This window comes from Lepisosteus oculatus, chromosome 14 (assembly GCF_040954835.1).
Source record: "Lepisosteus oculatus isolate fLepOcu1 chromosome 14, fLepOcu1.hap2, whole genome shotgun sequence".
Taxonomy (NCBI): Eukaryota; Metazoa; Chordata; class Actinopteri; order Semionotiformes; family Lepisosteidae; genus Lepisosteus; species Lepisosteus oculatus.
In genome coordinates this window covers 43683640-43700669 of record NC_090709.1, presented here as the reverse complement: position 1 = coordinate 43700669, position 17030 = coordinate 43683640, and the positions used below count along the sequence as shown (strand labels likewise).

General features: G+C 44.2%; 5 non-coding genes across 5 annotated transcripts; 4 read left to right on the top strand and 1 right to left on the bottom strand.

The window, feature by feature from the left end:
• Positions 1 to 12819: 12819 nt before the first annotated feature.
• trnaf-gaa (transfer RNA phenylalanine (anticodon GAA)) lies at positions 12820 to 12892 on the top strand. The gene has a single exon. It is a non-coding gene; the product is annotated as a tRNA-Phe (tRNA).
• Positions 12893 to 13001: 109 nt separating this feature from the next.
• On the top strand, positions 13002 to 13074 carry trnav-aac (transfer RNA valine (anticodon AAC)). Its single transcript has one exon. It is a non-coding gene; the product is annotated as a tRNA-Val (tRNA).
• A 574-nt stretch (positions 13075 to 13648) lies between these two features.
• On the bottom strand, positions 13649 to 13720 carry trnah-gug (transfer RNA histidin (anticodon GUG)). The gene has a single exon. It is a non-coding gene; the product is annotated as a tRNA-His (tRNA).
• A 685-nt stretch (positions 13721 to 14405) lies between these two features.
• Positions 14406 to 14478, top strand: trnav-cac (transfer RNA valine (anticodon CAC)). The gene has a single exon. It is a non-coding gene; the product is annotated as a tRNA-Val (tRNA).
• A 1719-nt stretch (positions 14479 to 16197) lies between these two features.
• trnaf-gaa (transfer RNA phenylalanine (anticodon GAA)) lies at positions 16198 to 16270 on the top strand. The gene has a single exon. It is a non-coding gene; the product is annotated as a tRNA-Phe (tRNA).
• Positions 16271 to 17030: the final 760 nt, after the last annotated feature.

Sequence of the window (17030 nt, the reverse complement as noted above, 5' to 3'; positions counted from 1 at the left end):
CAAAGCCCAAACATCCACTGAAGGTTCACGTCTGGGGGGGTATATTTAGAAGAGGCCCGGGACCACTTCTTATTTTCGAAGGAATTATGGACCGTGTATTCTTCGAGGAAGTTGTGGTCACACAGCATGCTGCCCCATATATCAGGGAGCAGTTTGGATCAAGGCACCGTCTCTTTCAAGACAACGATCCGAAACAAACAGCAGCAAGGGCGAGGCTTATAGCAGAAGGAGTGAACTGGGTGAAAACTCCAGCCGAATCCCCAGATCTAAATCCGATAGAGATGGTTTGGCATTCGTTGAAAGACTACGTTCGGAAAACTGCTAAGCCCGTCACAAAGCAGGAACTGATCGATGCAATCTGTAAATTCTGGGAGGAAGAACTGACCGAACAAAATTGTAAAAATTTTATTAACAGGCTGTTTCGTGTTCTTCCTAGGATTGTTGACCGGGGCGGGGGACATTCGGGAATGTAAGTCTGAGAAAGACAGTCTCACGTTTGTGGACAGTCTGTCCACAAACAAAACATTCCTGTTAGACAAGAGGAATTGAAAAAAAACAAATTTTGTCAAATAATTTTTTTGAATCCCCGGCGGAACACATTCCATAAGAATCAGCGCTTTACAACCCTTACTTCGTGCGACTGGAAAAGAATTAGTGATCGGATCAACGAAATGCTTCGTAGAAGGAGGCGCTCTTCTCCTCTAGTCTAACAGTCTGTCCACAAACAAAACATTCCTGTTTGACAAGAGGAATTGAAAAAAAACAATTTTGTCAATGGAAACCGGTGTGTGTGTCTCTCTCTGCTGGATGTCCCTCTCACTCTCTGCTGAATGAATAAAAGCATTTTATTAAAAACGCGTTTGTGTTTGTCTGGTATTTACTTTGGTCCCTTTTAACTGTTTTTCGATCTACTGTATTGCTTTGAGATGCCACTTTTAAAGGTGATATGTAAAATAAAGTTTTTTATTATTGTTATAGAGAAACATGATTAGATTTTCCTTGCTTCAGAAAAAAAGATCTAAAGTCCTACACATAACTTTCTTAATTCGATGTATTTAAAGCAGTGAACTACTGTAGGTGTAACATAACATTCAGAAATACAATCGAGAATAGTTTTGTGGTGTTTGTTTAGATGAAACGTTCCTAAAACGTATAACGTAACAAAATTAAAGACGATTAAAATCTGTAATCTTTCCACTTGAACTGTATGTCATCGGAAAGTTTCTGCTTTGTGTAAGGATGGTATCAAAAAGCAATCTTACGTGGTGAGTAGCTGTGCTCAATGTATTTAAGGGACTTAAAAGTAAAAGGAGATGCTTCATATTGCTTGACTAATTTTAAAAACGAAGTTATAAATGCAGATGCTCCCTCGGTACTAGTATTTTAGTACTTAGTACTAAAGTACTAAGTATTTATTTTAGTACTAAAAATAAGATACACTCTACAGACATTCACAACGGTGACTGTCAGAAGATAGGACACAGCGGCTCAGGCACCTGCTGAATGGAAAAGGGGCACTTTAATGTTCTGTATGGCTAATACTAAAGCCAATACTAATATTCAATACTTTAATATTCTTTTCTGTATGTTTAACAATAGTGGGTACTGGCCTTATTCGTCCCTGCTCCCGTTGTTTGGTGTTAATGTGTTGTTAAGTGTGAATTTGTACCTGTTTCCCTGAGGTCTGGCTTTTTTTCTGGAAAACCATAACTCTGTTCTTGTCCAGATTGACTGTCGGCGCCCAGGTCTGACAGTGCTGCTCCAGCAGCGCCAGGTTCTGGTGCAGCCTCTGTTCTGTGGGCGACAGCGGGACCAGGTCGTCTGCAAAGAGCAGGAACTCGATTTCCATAATTAATGCAGATCAGTAAATCAAGGGACAAAACAATTATTGCGCCCGGCTCCTCAATGGGCTTTGACGTGCTAATGCGGTGGTTTAACAGTCCGGGTGTGGCAAGCCTCTAATGTCTCCAGACTTCGGCAACAGGCACCCGCCTTTCATTGGAAGACAATGAACATTCTAGCCGTACATGTGAATATAGCATAAATACACAAAGGGATTGGGTGAGCTCCCATCACAAAAAAAACTGCGAACCTGCACTACATTGACCACAGTACAGTATGGAGACCAAGACCTTTTACGGGAAGAGACGAGGTGCTTCTGCCGCCCCAGCTTCCAAAGAGCGAAGGGTAAGCAAATACAGCAGACTTCATCTGAAATATGTGATTACAACGTATATTACAAGGTATTATTGCCGTTTTGAATTTTAAATTCAATTATAATTATTTCTTCGTAGCCTATTCTTCAAGAAAACACCGCACGGGCGAAACGATCTACCACCAGGACAGTAAAAAAGAAAGCGGTAAGACGGAAAAAAAGAAAAGTTTATTTTGACTTCTGTTCCGCGACTGATGAATACTACTGTGTGACTTTATTTCTTACATGAATTATGTTATTTTGCCACAGGCCGTGGGTCTCTGCTCTCGGCCACTGGCCAGGATGCCAACCTGTAGAAGCAGCATCTGTGTGGAGACATTTTGGCAGCAGCGGGAGCAGTACGATGCATTACTGGGGAGGACTGGGAGGCTAGAGACACTCCTGAAAATGCAGAGGAAGGAGACAGTATGTTCCAGCAGTCAAACAGTTGAGCAGCTGTCTCCCGAAAAGTGCCTCTCCCCGCCGCGCAGGTTGCAATGCCTGGCGGAAGCTCTGCCCCCCGCAGAGCACACACCGCCTCAGGACACTCCATCCCGGCCTCTCCGTTCACCACCGCATGGGAATTGGTTGATGCTGTCCCCGCCGTCTATCTCCCCCCAGGAAGCACAGCGGAATTCACAGACGCCAGTGGGACGAATAATTCTCCCAGATGTCCAACTGCTACCCATCAATCAGGAGATGGAGGGGGGGTTGTACTTGCAGTGCATCGGCATAGACGGGAAAGCAAGAGCCGACCGCTATGCCGCCCTCATGTTTCGAAATCTTGTGACTTTTGAAATTTACTGGGGGTGGACCACGTCTGTAAATTTCGATGGGTCCAGAGGCAAAAGTGCCTTGCCTTGCAATCTCCGGGAAACCATTAGTAGCATGGTGAATCGGAGATTCTCAACCCTTACTTTGTGCGACAGGAAAATAATTCGTGATCGGATCAACGAAATGCTTCGTAGAAGGAGGTGCGCTTTTCCTCTCGTCTAACAGTCTGTCCACAAACAAAACATTCCTGTTAGACAAGAGGAATGTAAAAAAACAATTACGTTTGTCAATGGAAACCTGTGTGTGTGTCTCTCTCTGCTGGATGTCCCTCTCACTCTCTGCTGAATGAATAAAAGCATTTCTATTAAAAACGCGTTTGCGTTTGTCTGGTATTTACTTTGGTCCCTTTTAACTGTTTTTCGATCTACTGTATTGCTTTGAGATGCCACTTTTAAAGGTGATAAGTAAAATAATGTTTTTTATTATTGTTATAGAGAAACATGATCAGATTTTCCCTGGTTCAGAAAAAAAGATCTAAAGTGCTACATCTAACTTTCTTAATTCGATGTATTTAAAGCAGTGAACTACTGTAGATGTGACATAACATTCAGAAATACAATCGAGAATAGTTTTGTGGTGTTTGTTTAGATTAAATGTTCCTAAAACGTATAACGTAACAAAATTAAAGACGATTAAAATCTGTAATCTTTCCACTTGTACTGTATGTCATCGGAAAGTTCCTGCTTTGTGTAAGGATGGTATCAAAAAGTAATCTTAAGTAGTGAGAAAGCTGTGCTCAATGTATTTAAGGGACTTAAAAGTAAAAGGAGATGCTTCATATTGCTTGACTAATTTTAAAAACTAAGTTATAAATGCAGACGCTCCCTCGGTGCCACTCCGGGTGTAAAGATCAAAATATACATTTGTCCCGGGCAGAGGCCGAAGAGTGCCCGGCTGGGGTGCGCGGGGAAGAGCAGGACAGGAGTGAAAGTGGTCAGAGCGGGGTTTAGGAAGGCGTACAGTCTGGGCAGGTATAGATTACACTTTTCTAAAACGTATTTGAAAAATAAAAACTATTACAATCTAATCCTTCCACGTTTGATCCCAAAATCCCAAGAAAAATAAATCTAAACGGGTAGAAAGCTATGCTGAAAGTTTATTAAGATACTTAGAAGACAAAGATACTGTATCAATTTATGTTGCATTAGCCTGATTATGATTTAAAAAAACACATATAATTAAACATGCGTTTGCGATTTAAATCAAAACACGATTTAAATCAATATAAATGTGTATATTGTAACGCATACTGTCCAGCCTCCATTTCTCTATAAAAATGTACTCTATTACACACACACACAATAGAAGCAGGAAGCAGAAGCAGGGACCGTTGTCAGAAGGGAAGAAGGTGACTATTCATTGTTATCAAAAATGACTTAGAATCGATCATGTTGTGATATTTTGAAATATAAAAGTCAATTGATTGTCCATAATATTGCTATTCTATTTTTTCGAAGAAATGTTTGTTAAAAGAAAAGTCCAGCACCAGCTGGATTTGAACACACAACCCGTGAGTTGGTAATCGGGCACGTAGACCAATGGGCTACAAGGGAAGTCGCATGAAGAGAGAGGCGAAACAGCCCTACACAGCCCTGTCGCAGTACACGACTATAATCATATCGTTATTAATTTCTTGAGATACGCGATTCCATATTATATTCCCTTTTAATCAAATTCTAAAAGTATGCTTGTTGACTCCGGTATCACGTTAGTTAAAGTGTGTTAAAATGTTTAGGGAGAAATGGAATACTGGTGTGTATGTTTTCTTTAAAGTACCGAGACCAGCCATATACTGTATGTTTAAGTTCCAAAATTAATATCGTTTATGGCCTTCACACGCGTTGCAGTATGCTCCTATTCTTTTTATGCTCAGGCACTAAGATTTCCCTTCAGTGGTAAAATTCCATATAAATATTCAATACTTAAACGGGCACATATTTAAGACATTAAATATACATATACATACTGTATACAGTACAGTTTGCATACGGTAATATGTTTATGTTCCTAAATCAATCTCTTTTATGAGCATGTGAAAAGCATGGTGGATCGATTCTCAAAAATTACTGTACTTTGCATGATTGGAAACAAATGCGTGATTGCAAAATGCTGTGGTGTTACTTTTACAAAGACGGTCAATAAAAAAAAGAATGTGGACCAGGGCAATACTTTGAGTTTACACTTACAGCTTGTCCAAGGTCATTCATTATTACTACTATTAGTAATATCTTCGTTAAAGACTTTGATGGCCACAGCTCAAACATGAGAGGTTGAGCTTTATTAGCTCCACCTTGCTGAAATTCTGGATACTATTATTTTGCTTGCTGTATTATAGGTGAATTTACGGTAACTAGCAGTATTTACCGGTAACTCGCGGTAGACTGCGTACAGCGTACCGGAAAATAATGCGGTATCGCCCGCGCATTTTGAATGGCTGCATCTGTATGTTCCAGCAGTCAAACACTAGGGTGTCAGCCGTCTCCAAACAGACCTTCATCTCCTGAAAAGTGCCCCTCCCTGCCACACAGGTTGCTGTACCTGATGCAATGCGTATCTCCATACAACCCTCCACCCCCAGCAGAGCACACCCCCTCAGGACCCTCCATCCTGTCCTCTCTGCTCACTCCCCACTGTCTCTCTCCCCTCAGGAAGCACCATCTACACAGCAGAACTCACAGATGCCACGTACAGTTCTCCCAGATGTCCACCTTTTGCCCATCAGTCAAGAGAAGGAGGGATTGAATGTGCAGTGTGTCGGCACAGAGGGGACAGCCAGAGCCGACCGCTACGCTGCTCTTCCGTTTCGCAATTTTGGGACTGGGGGTGAACCACATCCATAAATTTTGACTGGTCCAGAGGCAAAAGGGCTTTGCATTCTCCAGGGAAACATAGGTATGGTGAATTGGAGATTCTCAGAACTTACTTTGTATGATTGGAAACCGATACATGATAGGATAAACAAAATGCTTCAAAGAAAGAGGTGCTATTTCTCTCTGGTTTTAGTCTGTGCAGCAATAAAACAATCAGATTAAACAAGAGAGAGTGCGACATTACTTTTCGTCAATGAAAAAATAGTCTTTTCATGTTTATTTAAGTGTCCTTCTTTCGTTTGGATTGCATTAAACAACTCGGGAGTTATTGTTATGATTACTCTATTATCGAATCCTCAACTCGTTCACTTTTTGTTATTTTGGGAACATTTTGACATGTTGCTTTTAGCCGTCGATTCTGTTGAATTCACTCAGTTTGTAATGTAGGGTAAGTTAAACTTTGATACAGGACAAATGTATTTCCCACAAGCTGTACTGTAGTAGCATTAAAAATATACAACATGACACTGTATGCATGTGGCACATCTTTGTTCAACTTAAGAAAAAACAGGACATTTGATTGCTGATTGCCTTATGTTAAAGGCCAACAATGACACCAGAAAACTGAAAGTTCCTTCCCCTCCCCAAGTAGAACTGTCTAATCTACATAAACACAGTGGGGTGTAACACCTAGCCTAGACTTTGTGAGAAGTATGGAGCTGTGTTGCATTAAAATGGCTGCAATGGAATATACATAGTAGGCAAGAGTTAATTTCAAGCTGAAAAGAAAAGACTCAACATGTCCCATTAAAATCAGAAATTTTCTTACAAGTGTAAATCCAACTATTTTCTAATTGCTTTATCCAGGACAGGTAACAGTTTCACCAATATTATTTGGTAACTTTTTACGATTGTCAGACTTCAGAATGCTTCAACTGATGTTTAAAGATATGACATAATGCGTACTGTGTTAAAGAGCTATTGAGCACAGAACATCTTTACACTTGTGAAAAGATTTGCACGTGCAGTTTATTCTTATCTGTGTGAAAACAGGAAATATCGATGGAGTTTCAGAAAGTAAACAGAGGTCTGGAACACCATATCTAAGACGTTTAATAAATTGAAGTTTGTGAAAACAGTGACAAATCACCCGCAAACAAAATACAATTTTAGAATACAAGCAGTTTGAAATGATTAGTTGTTATTAATAAATCACTTAACTTTGAACATTTTGTGATATTTAGAAATACATTTTCTAGCAACAGCGCAAATGCTGCACATGAGACATTAAGCTTTCATAGCTCCGCCTGGCGGTTTTACAAGATATTTCACCCTACTTTGATACATCATGCGATATCCTACAGTTCTTTGCAGAACAAGCACTGCTATTTACTGCACATTTTGAATGGTTGGATCTGTAGTTCTACTCAGTTTGGTGTATTCTCGATAAACCAAACTGTTGCCCTCCCTCCAACTCACCATTCCTCCCTTATGGTAGTGTATGCAGAGAAACCCATGTATATAAACCCACAGGGTCAATTGCAATGGACATCCCAAGTTAAAACACAGCCGCGTGCTAAGTTAGTACGGTACATTCTGGAGATCATCTCCCGCTCCGAGTTCAATTGCAGCAAAAACATGTGGAACAAAGATGGAGCTCAGCTCAACTTGTGCTTAATCCGGTTCCAAGGGCTTGGCCTTGTTGAACTAATTAGCCCGAACTGGAGAGGACTGTACATCAGAACACTTCTGATTAGTAGAATAATACATAGGCCACATTAATATACAATTACTTTTCTGTTTCTTCTTTATATTCAAACTAAATTTCCTGACAAATCAGTTAGTTTTTAATTTAAGAATTGCATTTAGGCTACAATTCACCTGATGAGGCTACGTCATTATTAAATGAGATACCCAATTGTAATTAGTCATGAAACAAATGAGAACCACAGCTGTGCATTTGAAATTGAACACTACTGTATTATTGCAGCATTAATTTTGTTTAACACTCCAGATGAATAAGTGGACACATCGTTATAGCTAAATCATTACAAAACACACCAACTAATAACCAGTAAAGTTAAGTTTAATTTTTAACAGAACTGGAAATTAAACTTGTGCAAAAAAAAAAAACAATTGTTCCTCTGACCTAGGCATTTTCTTTTAAGGCAATACATTTCTTTAGCAGGGTGTGCTTTGTGCTTACTTTTCAGAACTTTGATTTTCTCCCTCTCCTGTATCAGTAGGAGCGTACATTTCAAATTAAGTTATTTTCTAGTCAGTTCCAATGTCTTCCTTTCAGTTCAGCTCAACTTGTGCTTAATAAACATTTGGAACCAAGTTGGAGCTCAGCTCATCTTGTGCTTAATCCAGTTCACAGGGCTCAGCATTGTTGTTGTACTATTTAGCCCGAATTGCAAGGGACTGTGCATCAGAACATTGCATCTGATAAGTAGGTTAATTCATAGACCACGCTAATTACTTTGTCTCTTGTTTAAAATTAGTCAGGAAATGTAGTTTAAATATAGTTTTAAAATGTAAGAATTGCATTGAGGCTACAATTCACCAAATGAGGGATACTCAATTGCAATAAGTCACAAAACAAATGAGAACTGCAGCTGTGGGCTTGAGACAGGACACTACTGTATTAATTTGACATTAATTTATTTTTAACAGAACTTTACTTATAAAACTACCTGAGCAAATAAATACAACAATTATTGTTCATCTGACCTTCTCAGAATCAGTTCCAGCATCTTCCTTTCAAAGTGGGGAAGTGCTTGCTGGCGTGTTGTTTTGCTAACTCATGCTTATCCTTTATAACGGTATCTTCTGACACCTGTGCACAATCCAACAACATTACAAGACCAGCAGTATAACAGGAGTCATAAAAACACAAGAAGCCACATTGAACGAGCTTTCAGAATTGTAAAACATTGCTTTGCTTGTCTGTCATTTGGTTTGCATACCAGTCCATCAAGAGCTAGCACAACCCTGGCTGTTTCAACACAGTCATTGGATCACAGCCACAGGACAGAAAAGGGACTGTAAACCATCATAAATCACTTAAGATGCTGAGTTTTTTCCTTTAACATGCTTGGGTGCCACCTATTTCCTCCTCATCCCTGCTTTCCTCTGATAACCACAAATACGGAGACCCATCACTAAAATATTTAACAAATCTATCCAGTTGACTCCTCGATTTTATAGAACACATTAAAGCCTCACGCTACATTTATATAAATAATAGTTTAAGTTCTGTTCTCTTCACTCCCTAGCACCTTAAACTTCACAGCTACTAGTAATGATTAACATTCAACATAATTAGGAAATGTCACTTTTGTAAATACACATATTAATCAGCTTCATTATGAATAAATGTGGTATGAGTGTTAAGCAATTTTAATTAAATATTACAATGTTTTCAAGCGACGGATGCATAAATTCAGTACGTGGTAACGATATTATTTCCACTATATTCTGGAGCCTTCTAATGCAATTCATCGTTACACCAAGTATGGTACTAAGTTGCTCAAGCCATATTAAGAGGTGGTTTAAAATAATTCACTAGTTTAGTCACTTCTAGAGGGCAACAACTATTACTCTGTGTTCGTTGCAATTGAGAACAGGTTTAGTACGGTGCTGGACTAAGCACAATAGCAACGTTCATTGCAATTGGACTTAAGGTGGAGCACAACTTCAGACCACAGCTGCGTACTAAACACGGGTTGAACGCCTGTTAGTACTTCACTTTCAGTTTGTTGCAATTAACCCCTAGACTTTGCACTACTAAGGTCTAAATCAAGCTCAAGCAGAGACAACCCATTAATGGCTTTCATAACTTCCATTAGTCTCCACCTCTGTCTTCCCTAACTCATTCTTGATCTTTCTAAACTAGGCGTTTAACTGAAATTCAGCCCAATGATACTGTTTAGCCTGAGAAAAAAATATAATAAGCGCTATTCCTGACAGCCTGAGAGAAACACAGATTCCTATAGCCTCAACTGAGCAAAAGAGTCAGTTCCTGCACTTTCTGAAGTATTATTTAAAAAAAAAAACTCCAGCACTGGCTGGAGAGGCTGTGTCCGGGCTCAGCGGTTATATAGGACAGGACTCAGCGCGCAGCAGGTGTGACTCATTGCTCTGCGCTGCCCGTGCGGAATGCGCGTCTCCTCCCTCCACACGCCACCGCCTCGCTAAACCGCCTTCATACTCCCCAGCAGCAATAACATCTCCATTTATTACATTTATTCTTCCATCTTAACCTAGAAAACTGCTGGGACGTTTCTGTGAACCGATAAAGCTCTCTCTGTTGGTTTTCACACGTAGAAACAATGCACGAGCTGAAAGCAGGAAGTCAAGCACTCCTCCCTCACTGTATATCTGGGTCCAGACTTCCAAAAACTCCTAAAAGTGAATTTCCAGAACGCCATATTAAAGTCTCCCACCCGTTCGTTTCAAATACATCAATTAGATGAGTTCGGGTTCTTTTCTGATGTATTTTAATAGTTTGGCACTGTGCCTTGTTAAATATGTTACAAGCAAAGTTTATCAACTTCATGCGAGATTTTGCGTGGATACAAAAACATTATATGATATCTATAACACACGTGAAGAGTGAATCTGAATTAATCAGAATGCTTTGCTGCACCAGAATTGTTATTTACGTATTTTAAAAATACATCTGGTGCATCTGAAGACAGAATAAAACCCAGAACTGTAAAAGGACGACAGACCATTAAACTGTCTGGTGATATTGCTGCATGTATAATAGAACACGTTATTGTAAAAAATGTTTACATTCGTGAATTAGTATTTTTTTAATTATACCAAATGTCCGTTAAATAATGAATTACGTTTATCAGACCATAAACACTATTATATGGAAAAAAAACATTTACTATACATGCATTTAACTCGCTTTTTTAAAAAAACATGACAATACGGTAGATGAAAATTGTTGTTCAGCGCTTTTGTATTAAATATACTCTACCAGCCTTTTAAGTCATGTGTCAGAAATAAAGTGTATAAAATTCGCTAAATCAAACAAAACACAAGCGCTACGAAAAAGAAAAAAATGTGTTTACCCTGCAATTTTATCTTGCTGAAACGTTTTTTTTTCTGTGGCACTAACGGGCTAACGGTTAGGATTCCTGGTTTCCTGATTACATAGAAATGTGTCTCTCTTGTCTTACGGTGTCCAAATGACCAGTTCAGTGTAGAAAGGAGCAGCGTAAAACACCGGGGTAAAGTTAGCTTGAAGTTCGAAAACGATTTTGCCACGCCTGTAGCGTTTACACGAAACCTCTTAGATTCGCGAGAATACTTGCTTTGTGCATAAAATACATTGTGAATGCTTTCTCAGCCTTTACTTTTTCGTTTATATTACAGTTTTTGGACCAAGCACGAATATTCTTTTGTCCATATCTTCGCAACGGAAGCACAGAACGCCTTTAAACCAAATGCATTTTAAAGACCACGACGTGGATATTTCCACAGCCTCTACATCAAAGTATCAGTGAGCTAATTATCTTTTTTTAAACCTCCGGTTTTTCATCGATGCGTAATTACGCACTAAGTGGAACCCGGGGGACCGCTGTATACACAAGTTCACAACGCGAGAAATGCTGTTAAATACGGCTTCATGCGAAAAACCCGTATATGACCATAGGCAACAGAATAGCGCAGTCTCCAATTACTCGGACTGTAAGCACGGGAATAAAGCTTTGTCTGAATTCTGAAACCCTTCCTTTACGTCCTGTTTTCATTCAGGTAAGAGTCAACTATATGCACAATACTACTGACAGCAGGAAGATTAAAATATTCTTTACTCAGCAGCTTATTAAAAACAGCTCCCATGATGTTCAAACCGATTTTTTACACAGAACACTGACACAGCTTTGCGTTCTGAATCTCTTTTTCTCGTGTGTTTATTTAATGTGGCACAATGCACTGGAATAGGGGTATTCTGTTCACAAACCAATAGCATTTAAACCACAGCACCCACAATGCTGCAAGTAAGTGTTTTGCACACTAAGAAGAGAGCGATGTCTTCCTCGTTAGTATACTGGCAAGTATCCCCACCTGTCACGCGGGAGACCAGGGTACATCAGGACATGCATTGAAGAGAAAGCAGGATGCGCTGCGACATCCACTGTGCAGATCCCGCCACACTAAGAGGTGAGTGGGTCTGTTCGATCACAGCGCTAGGCGAATCCCCAAACAGTGTGCGTGGCAACAAACGAAACGGGCCTGTGTCCGCCCGGTTTCGATCCGGGGAAATCGGGCCCAGTAGTGGCGGGATCTGTACAGTGCATGTCGCAGCGCTTCAATGTGCTTCCTGATGTCCTACCCCGAGAACAGAAAAGACAGCATCCACAGCAACAACAGCTCAGTTCTCTACACGGGAGCTAAGCTGCCCTCATCTCTTCTGCTCTGCGGCTCCTGCGGAGTGGAGTCCTGCCTGGAGCCGTGTTTGCAGGCGGCGGCTCCCCGCGCCCTGTCTGGGCGTCGTGTCCAAGAGCTCCTGGGAGGAAGAGAGAGCCCTCCCACTCGGGGGCTTTTCCACGGTCTGTGTGAGGAGGGGCGGGTGTGTCCAGTAGCTTATCGAGCGGAAGCCTGGGGCGGCGGAGAGCTGTGATCGTGCAGACCTTGAGGTGTCACCTCTTTGTCTGCTTTCCCGCCCCCCCTCCGCCCAAGCTCTGCTCCAAAGTAGCCCGGCAACCCCTCACACCTGCACGTGTCACAACCTAAGGTGCGGTCATGAGACACCCATGGGGTGTCGTTCTGTTCTTGCTAATTGTTTCCTGCCCGTCGCAGGCAGGAGTCCATGCGAGGAAGATGCGCTGGACAGAGCTCAGAGGGCGCAGCTGGGTGGCTTTCCTTCTGAGTGACGTTCCTGCAACACTCTCCCGCTACTCTTGGTGCGCTCATGCCACAACACAGGAAGGCTGGAGCAGGTGGCTGTGGGCTTTGCGCACTGCCGAAATAGCTCAGTTGGGAGAGCGTTAGACTGAAGATCTAAAGGTCCCTGGTTCGATCCCGGGTTTCGGCATTTTGTTTCATCGCGCCCTTTGTTCCTCTCTCCAGCGCCACCTGCCTAAAGTGACGCGTCCCTTTCTCAGCCCGAAACGCAAGCGAGACACCAGCAGCAGTCCCTACAGGTTTCCGTAGTGTAGCGGCTATCACGTTCGCCTAACACGCGAAAGGTCCCCGGTTCGAGACCGGGCGGAAACAGCCTCGTTTTGCACGCTCCTGTACTTCACAGAGGTCTTGAGCGACCGGTCATTTGTTCCCAATGTATTTCCGGTGCCTTCGTGCACTCTTGTACCAAACGCACGTTCCTTCTGTACGCGGAGCCGATCATTTGCAATTGGGCTGTGCCGACAGACCAGGACGAGCTCTGTCGGCTCAAAAGCAGCGCAGGACCTGCAAGAACAACAGAAAGATTAGCATCCAGCGGGGGCCTCTTAGTGAGCCCAAGAGCTCATCAAGAATCGGCTCCAGCAACAGGGCTGGGCGCATTGTTCCATTCTCCGCCCACTCTCGGTGTAAACAAGTCCCTCCTGGTCTCTGCTTGAAATGCACTTTCCTGCGTTTGCTTTGGTGTAACTGGCTTCCCCTGCATGGGCGAATGTGAAGAAGATCCTTAGTAAGTCATTAAAGAAAACCGAGAAGAGGTCGGAGTGGCCTCTGTCGTTCATGAACGATCCAGTCAGGCAGTACTCCTCTGTAAAGCGCCGTTCGTTCACATCGATTGGCTTTTTTTTGCCTTCATTCGTGCGAGTAGTAAAAGCAGACGCCCCTATTCTGCCGTGACCCGGATTCGAACCGGGGTTGTTGCGGCCACAACGCAAAGTACTGACCACTATACGATCACAGCGAGTTACCGAGACACACGCGGCAGGGCGGAAAGGGCTGTGCTCTCTTCGTGTGACATAATTCGGAAAAGTCCTGACGTTGCATTTCAACTGAGCCCCAGTATACATCGACCCTTCGACACTCTGAGTGACAACTCTCTTGCGTGTTTTCTCATATTTATGTAGTTTGCTTGCATGATGCCGGGAACAGCATGGTTGTTCGCTGCCATATAGTCTAGCGGTTAGGGTTCCTGGTTTTCACCCAGGCGGTTCGACTCGGTTTTGCCTCCTGCTTTCCAAAAGATCAGCACCGTGTACGAAAGAGCCGCATTAAAACTACTCGAACGTGCGAGAAGAGGGGGCGCTTGTTTCCAACCGAAACTTCTCGCGTGTGAGACGAGCTGATCATCGCTGTGGGAGGGTTACTCTGGTAGACAGGGCTGACCTTCGGCAATAGGATTTATAGTCTCCAAGATGATATTTGCACTTTCTGGAGAGGCGATTTTCTCCACTTCAGTAGCCCGATTTCGTCGATTGCGTGGAGAGGGCTGTAGAATGTGGCGCCGCCTTTCCTGCTCCGTCCATGACAGGCGTGCTGGTCTCTGGAGAGAGAGCACGGTCCATCAGCGCACTCCAATAAAGGCACTGGAAGCAGCTAAATCGCATTGGCGAAGCTCAGCGCTGCGCCGCTGGGCACGTCTTACCACTGTTTCCGTAGTGTAGTGGTTATCACGTTCGCCTCACACGCGAAAGGTCCCCGGTTCGAAACCGGGCGGAAACAGACATCTTTTGTCGCCAGGCACAAAAGGGGATTGGGGATTCGCCTAGCGCTGTGATCGAACAGACCCACTGGACCCACCTCTTAGTGTGGCGGGATCTGCACAGTGCATGTCACAGCGCATCCTGCTTTCACTTCAAGGCGCGTCCTGATGCACCCCAGTCTCCCGCGTGACAGGTGGGGACAGGTGACAGGTCCTATACTAACGAGGAAGACATCGCTCTCTCCGACCCCCGGCATCGTGTCCCGACCCACCGTGCTGGAAGCCGACGCGTGCTGTGATTCCTTTACGGAGCAGAAATGACAACCGAGGAGCCGAGAGATCATGTCAGCATTTCGCGTCTGAACGGAAAACACAAACGACCAACTCGGAATGACTTGCCTTTGACACTTCTCAAAGCGTTCTTTGTGCATCGAACAGACCCACTCACCTCTTAGTGTGGCGGGATCTGCACAGTGCATGTCGCAGCGCTTCCTGCTTTCACTTCAATGTGCTTCCTGATGTCGAGTCGACTGCCGTGCGGAGGCTCTGAAAGCGAGAGCAATGAAAAGGTGCACGACGCTGTGAAAGAAAACAGAGAAGTGAAAGGCAGGCATTTCTCTAAGGAGGTGAAAGAAAAGCTACTCCCCGTCGGGGAATCAAACCCCGGTCTCCCACGTGACAGGCGGGGATACTTGCCACTATACTAACGAGGAAGACATCGCTCTCTCCAACCCCCGGCATCGTGTCCCGACCCAGCATGCTGGAAGCCGACGCGTGCTGTGATCCCTTTACGGAGCAGAAATGACAACCGAGGAGCCGAGAGATCATTTCAGCATTTCGCGTCTGAACGGAAAACACAAACGACCAACTCGGAATGACTTGCCTTTGACGCTTCTCAAAGCGTTCTTTGTGCACGATGACTGCGCCGCCTAGCAGATACAAATGGGTTGTACAACTTTGAACTAGCAAATGGAAGAGGGCTAAGCCCCCTCTCTTTTAGCCCAGGTTCGATCTGTCTCCCAGAATCACCAGGGCGCTCACACACACACACACCCGTGCCGTTGAAGTGCTCTGCTTCATTTCTAAGGGCAACTCAACATTCACTCCTACCCCGAGTGCAGAAAAGACAGCATCCACAGCAACAACAGCTCAGGTCTCTGCACAGGAGCTAAGCTGCCCTCATCTCCTCTGCTCTGCGGCTCCTGCGGAGTGGAGTCCTGCCTGGAGCCGTGTTTGCAGGCGGCGGCTACCCGCGCCCTGTCTGTGCGTCGTGTCCAAGAGCTCCTGGGAGGAAGAGAGAGCCCTCCCACTCGGGGGCTTTTCCACGGTCTGTGTGAGGAGGGGCGGGTGTGTCCAGTAGCTTATCGAGCGGAAGCCTGGGGCGGCGGAGAGCTGTGATCGTGCAGACCTTGAGGTGTCACCTCTTTGTCTGCTTTCCCGCCCCCCCTCCGCCCAAGCTCTGCTCCAAAGTAGCCCGGCAACCCCTCACACCTGCACGTGTCACAATCTAAGGTGCGGTCATGAGACACCCATGGGGTGTCGTTCTGTTCTTGCTAATTGTTTCCTGCCCGTCGCAGGCAGGAGTCCATGCGAGGAAGATGCGCTGGACAGAGCTCAGAGGGCGCAGCTGGGTGGCTTTCCTTCTGAGTGACGTTCCTGCAACACTCTCCCGCTACTCTTGGTGCGCTCATGCCGCAACACAGGAAGGCTGGAGCAGGTGGCTGTGTGCTCTCGGCACCGCCGAAATAGCTCAGCTGGGAGAGCGTTAGACTGAAGATCTAAAGGTCCCTGATTTGATCCTGGGTTTTGGCATTCTATTTCATGGCGCCCTTTGTTCCTCTCTTCAGCTCCCCCTGCCTAAAGTGACGCTTCCCTTTCTCAGCCCGAAACGCAAGCGAGACACCAGCAGCAGTCCCTGCAGGTTTCCGTAGTGTAGCAGCTATCACGTTCGCCTAACACGCGAAAGGTCCCCGGTTTGAGACCGGGTGGAAACAGCCTCGTTTTGCACGCTCCTGTACTTCAGAGAGGTATTGAGCGACCGGTCATTTGTTCCCAATGTCTTATCGGTGCCTTCATGCACTCTTGTACCAAACGCACGTTCCTTCTGTATGCAGAGCCGATCATTTGCAATTGGGCTGTGCCGACAGACCAGGATGAGCTCTGTCAGCTCAAAAGCAGCGCAGGACCTGCAAGAACAACAGAAAGATTAGCATCCAGCGGGGGCTTCTTAGTGAGCCCAAGATCTCATCAAGAATCGGTACCAGCAACAGGGCTGGGCGCATTGTTCTATTCTCCGACCACTCTCGGTGTAAAAAAGTCCCTCCTGGTCTCTGTTTGAATTGCACTTTCCTGCGTTTGCTTTGGTGTAACTGGTTTCGCCTGCATGGGCGAATGTGAAGAAGATCCTTAGTAAGTCATTGAAGAAAATCGAGAAGAGCTCGGAGTGGCCTCTGTCGTTCATCAACGATCCAGTCAGGCAGTACTCCTCTGTAAAGCGCCGTTCATTCACATCGATTGGCTTTTTTTTGCCTTCATTCGTGCAAGTAGTAAAAGCAGACGCCCCTTTAGGGAG